This window comes from Alligator sinensis, unplaced genomic scaffold (genome assembly GCF_000455745.1).
Source record: "Alligator sinensis unplaced genomic scaffold, ASM45574v1 scaffold608_1, whole genome shotgun sequence".
Classification (NCBI taxonomy): Eukaryota; Metazoa; Chordata; order Crocodylia; family Alligatoridae; genus Alligator; species Alligator sinensis.
This window is the reverse complement of record NW_005842799.1, coordinates 465635-471634: the sequence shown is the minus strand read 5'-3', so window position 1 is coordinate 471634 and position 6000 is coordinate 465635. Positions and strand designations below refer to the sequence as shown.

The 6000-nt window shown below is 47.0% G+C and overlaps 1 protein-coding gene across 3 annotated transcripts in view; it reads left to right on the top strand.

Moving 5' to 3' along the window:
* Positions 1-6000, top strand: part of CCDC88C (coiled-coil domain containing 88C) — a 145135-nt gene that overhangs the window by 52913 nt on the left and 86222 nt on the right. The gene's annotated exons all lie outside the window — the stretch shown is intronic.

The following is a 6000-nucleotide window of genomic DNA, read 5'->3' as shown; positions in this document are numbered from 1 at the left end:
CCCATTTCCCCCACACAGACTTACGAGCCGGCTAAGCTGCCGGGCTGCATTCCTGGCTGCGTGCATGCTGTGGTTTTCTTTAAATAAATCTTTTAATGCAGGCAGGTCAAACGCATCAGGTCCTGAATGCTCGGATGAGGGGTGTGGGTCAGGTCCATGTGCCAGATTGGGCCCACGGACCAGCCCCATGTGCCAGGTCTGTCTCACAGAGCTGGTTTAGTGTAGGTGCCACATGGAATGTGCATACCCTGATTTGGCTGTGTGTGCTGCTTTTGTAGCACAACTGCCAGCTCCAGCCTCATACACCATATTCAGCAAGCGTCAGCACTGGCTCAGTCCTGTATGTGGCAGATAGCATGTGGGGCCAGACCAGGGTGCATACTACATGCAGCATACAGGGTTGGCTTCGGACAAATGCTGCATGTGGCACCCATGTCAGACCTACCATGCACATTAGCCACAAGAGGAAGGTCAAGGAAAGTGTGGGTCCCTTACTGAATGGGCGGGGCAACCTAGTGACAGATGTGGAGGAAAAGGCTGAGGAACTCAATGCCTTTCTTACCCAGGTCTTCACAGGTGAGGTCAGCTCCCAGACTGCTACACTGGGCAGCACAGTTTCGGGAGACGGTGAGGAGCCCTCAGTGGTGAAAGAACAGGTCAGAAAAGCTGGATGTGTACAAGTCCATGGGACCAGGTGCATGCATCTGAGGGTGCTGAGGGAGTTGGCTGATGTGATTACAGAGCTGCTGGCCATCATCTTTGAAAGCTTGTGGTGATCAAGGGAGGTCTCAGGCAATTGGAAAAGGGCAAACATAATGCCCATATTTAAGAAAGGGGGAAAAAGAGGATTCGGGGAACTACAGACCAGTCAGCCTCACCTCAGTCCTCGGAAAAATCATGGGGCAGATCCTCAAAGAATCCATTTCTAAGCACTTGGAGGAGGAGGAGAAGGTGATTAGGAACAGCCAGCATGGATTCACCAAGTCATGCCTGACCAACCTGATTCTCTTCTATGATGAGATAACTGGCTCTGTGGATGTGGGGAAAGCACTGGACATAATGTACCTTGACTTCAGCAAGGCTTCTGAATTTCTCATAAATTCTTGGAAGCAAGATGAGGAAGTATGGGTTGGATGAATGGACTGTAACATGGATAGAAAGCTGGCTGGATTGTCAGGCTCAATGGGTGGTAATCAGTGGCTTAGTGTTTAGCTGGCAGCCAGTATCAAGTGGAATGCCTCAGAGGTTGGTCCTGGGGCTGTTTTTTGTTCAATATTTTCATCAGTGACTGGGAAGATGGGATGGATTGCACCCTCAGCAAGTTTGCAGATGGCATCAAGCTGAGGGGTGTAGTAGATTCACTGGAAGGTGGGGCTAGGATTCAGAGTGACCTAGACAAATTGGAGGATTTGGCCTGAATAAATATCATGAGGTTCAACAAGGACAAGTGCAAAGTCCTGCACTTAGGATGGAAGAATCTCATGCACTGCTACAGCCTGGGGACTGACTGGCTAAGCAGCAACTCTGCAGAAAAGGACCTGGGGGTGTATGAAAGGGACAGTGGACAATAAGCTGGCCATATGAGCCAACAGTGTGCCCTTGTTGCCAAGAAGGCTAGCGGCATACTGGGCTGCATTAGTAGGATTGTTGCCAACAGATCGGAAGTATTTTTTCCTTTCTGTTCTGCACTGGTAAGGCCACATCTGGAGTACTGTGTCCAGTTTTGGGTCCCCCACAATAGAAAGGATGTGATGAGTTGGAGAGAGTCCAGCAGAGAGCATTGAAAATGGTTTGGGGGCGGGGACACGTGAGAGGCTGAGCTGGGTTTATTTAGGTTGGAGAAGAGAAGACTGAGAAGGGACTTGATAGCAGCCTTCAACTGCTTGAAGGAGGGCTCCAAAGAGGATGGAGCGAGACTGTTCTCGGTGCTGGCAGATGACAGAACAAGGAGCAGTGGTCTCAAGTTGAAGCAAGAGAAGTTTAGGTTGGGTATTAGGAAAAACTTTCTCAGTAGGAGGGTGGTGAAGCACTGGAAGAGGTTACCTAGAGAGGTGGTGGAACCTCCATCCTTGGAGGTTTTTAAGGCCCAGCTTGACAAAGCCTAGCTGGAATGATCTACTTGGTGATGGTCCTGCTTTGAGCAGGGGGTTGGACTAGATGACCTTCTGAGGTCCCTTCCAACCCTAACTTTCTATGATTCTGTGGTTAGATCATACACATGGGGCTGGTCTGTGGGCCTGGTCTGGACCATCATCAATGCAGGGTAGTGCACACTGGCTCCAGCCTAGCACAGCATATGTTGCAAGCAGCTTGCCTGACATGTGCTCTGCATGTGGCACCCACACCAGATCAGCCCATCTTGCAGGATTCACAGGGATTGGGTCTGGTCTGGACAAGCCTTGGATCCAGCATGCAGGGCCTGTCCAGTGCGCATGATACATGCAGCCTATGGGGGATATATGACACCCCCACTCTAGGGTTCACAGTGCAGGTATTGCAGGTGAAACTGACTGGGTGGGTTTTCATTGCTCCAAGGTAAAAGGAGGTATCAAATCTTTCCTGTTTTTGCATGCATATGGATTTTTAAAATTCTTTGTGGCCTTCTGAAGGCATTGTGGCCTACTGGATAAAGCATTAAAATGGGTCTTGGATTCAGTTCACAGGTCTTAGCTGGCCTAGTGTGTAACCTAAAGGAAGTCATTTAATTTCTTTGCCTCAATTTCCCTCAGTAAAAGGGAGTTGATAATACCAAACTCCACTGTAAATCATTTTTAGGTCTACTGACGAAAAGCTTTAATATAAGAATTAAGTCGTATTAGTGGTCGTGTTAATGATAATCTCACATGATGGTAATAACACAAAGCTAACTGTCATTTAGAAATAATTCCTTTATCTGTGAAAAGGATAAGGATAAAGATAAAGAAAATAATTCCTTGATCCTTGAAATCAAGTCAGAGAAGCAGATACAGTACTGTGCCTCAACTGCTATCTTTAGATTGAGAGACCTTGATTTGATGTGAATTACACAGTTCGGGTCTGTTTCTCCTTGTAATACAAGAAAACTCAGATTCTTGCCTGCCACCCTGAGAGAGAATAAAATCACACAACCAGAAAGTATCTAGTCATTGAAATACCAGCTGATTATAATCAAACAATTTACAGAGGGGGTGCACGGGAATGCAAACTATATAAAGTTTAGTGCATTTTGTCTCTGCTGGTTAAACAGCAGGAGATCTGATGATTAGACAGAGACAACAAGAATTCCTTATGCGCTCTTGCCTTGGAACCATGTACTGAACCGGTGTGGGGGAAATTTTTTTTTTTTTTAGTAGTAGTAGTAAGAGACTAGTACATTGCAGAACTATGAGAATTTGTGTATACCAAAGAAGACAATGTATTGTGGAATTGATTAGATGAGTATATTAATCTGGCCATGTGCTGTGAAATCTGATATTATACACCTGCTGGGCAACAGGTGCAAACACACTTCAGCTAAACACTTATTGAAATGTGTGTACTACAGAACACATTTGGATGGTGACTCAGCAAACAGTTGGACCAAGTTATGTATCTTGATGCAATACAGAGTTTGGTTAGATTCTTGTTTCCTAGCAATACTAAAAGCATTAACGCATTTCTGCCCAATACAAACGAACCACTTCTGGTGCGTGCAGGTGCCAGAGATAGAGATGGGGTTGGGAGAAGAGAGGGAGACTTATTTGATTTGTTTTGTTTTGGTTTTTTTTGGGGGGGGGCTACGTTTTAAATCTTTATTATAAAAATATTACAAACAAGAAAGTTAATGTTTAAAAAGGTGCAGCCCACCCAGGGGTTGAGCATGAAAATACTTGTTGGTAACCAAAACACTGTATCACCAGGAATTGAAACCCGCTTGAAACCCACCCTCTCCAGGATTGAGATGAAATGTGCTTCAGGCAAAATGGTTTTAAAATCGCCTCATGTTACTTATTGGACACTGAACATTCATTGTAATATTTCTTTTTCAATCAAAACCATTTATGCAAGGCATCCCAAATACATACCGATAACCTTCCTGCCGTTTTGTGTATGCTGTGCTTTAGGGTTGTGCAAAGCTTCGGGTGCTGATTCAATTCGGAGATTTGGCCTGATTCAGTGGCCAAATCTCTGAATCTGAATCAAATCAGGAGACCAATTAAAAGGTCCAAATCGATTCTGAAAAAATACGAAGAGCTTTGGAGATTTGGGCTGGACCTGAACTCCAAGCTGGTAAGTAGGGGGGAGGGGACCATGGGGGGGACCCCTCTCCTAGCCCCACCCCCATGGCTGCCCTGCCTGGCCCCAGCTGTTTAAAATGAAGCCCCACTCACAATCTGCTGCCATGTTGAGGGGGGCAATCCCTGTTGCTTCCCACTGCCCCAAGCTGCATGGGGGGCTCTGCCATGAGCCCCCATCCCCTGCCCACTCTCCCACCCCCGCCCCGCCATGGCTGCCCCACCTGGTCCTAGTTGCCAGCAATTAAAAAAAAAAAAAAAGAAAAAGCCCCCACTCACTAGCTGCTGTAGCGGCCTTGGGGCTTCTGGGGGCTCATGGCAGAGCCCCCCACACAGCGCAGGGCAGTGGGGAGCTGTGGGGATCTCCCCCCTGCCTGGCAGCAGCCTGTGAGTGGGGGCTTTTGTTTTTTTTAAAGAGCCAGGTGCTGGAAGAGCAAACAGGGCAGCCATTGAGAGTGGGCAGGGGATGGTGCCGATTTTGGCAGTGGCTGAATCTCCAAATCGGATTCGGCTGAATCAGTTCAGGACAGTGATTCAAATTGCCAAATCAAATCGCTGTCCCCTGAATACTGAATCTGAAGCGAGTACCAGCTGCTTTGCACAGGCCGACTGTGCATATTATAGGCAAGTCATGTGCCTCTGAAGTTACCTTGTGTACGTCCTCTCTTGGGCAAAACCTATTTTGTATCTTGACCATATCATCTATCCTCTTACTGGTATCACCTGTCCTCATGGCTCATTCTGAAACTCCAAGGCAGCTCAAACAGTTGACACTTCAGCATATTTGAACCTAACAAAGTTCCTGTTTTTCTTTTTCTCCATTAATTGTGGGCTTTTCCCTCTTGCTTCCTGAAATTACAGTTCCTCTTGCCTAAGGTCCTTGATGGGTGAGAGAGATTAAGCAGGTCTTAGCTTTTCTGTAAGTTTAGAAGAAAGAAAAACTAATACTTTTCTCTCAGCAGTGCAGCATCAGGGCTGTCCAAATGGTGGCCTGTGGGCCACATACTGTCCACAAGAGTTTTAATGTTTGGCCTCCAGGCTCCTATCCAGCTATCACTCCCCCTGTTGTTCCAGTCGCTCTTTCTGCTGGGGTCTCTATTCCTCCCTCCCTCCCTGCCTCCCTTAAGCTTTCACTTCCTGCTTCTGCGGTGTGGTACAGCAAGAGAGGTGAAGTGGGGAATGCCTGTGTGTGCATGGTGCAGGGGGTGCACTGCCTGCCCATGTGGTGGGAAGTGGCCACTCATGTGCCCAGTGCAGCCAGGGATGGGGGTTGTCTGAGGTCCCATGGGTTGTACTAATGTGGTCCCCAGGGTATGTGAAGCCACACAGCATGCAGCCCCTGGATGCTTAGAAGTTGGACAGCTGTGGAGATCAACTTTAGGACCACGTTTCCCTTTCCCCTCTATCACCAACCCATGGTTAAAATCTTAGACGTGTGCAACAAGGCAGTTATTTACTTTAGTAGATCAAACTTAACCAAGTAACTTGTGTTGCTTTAAACCCACAACCTTTGTAAGTCTGGAAACACAGCAGTGTCTGTGTATTGTGAAGCAGATGTACAGGCTTGTCTGGGGGAAAGGTGTGACTGATAAATATACCCAGCATCACTTTGCATTTACTTTGATTAGTACCATGGGACCTTTTAAGTCTTCCATTAGCTGTCATTAGAAGAGGCACAGGAGACTATTTGCATACCTCAGTTGCAGGATCTGTAATTGTCTTCAGCTAGTGATTTATTTCTCATGTG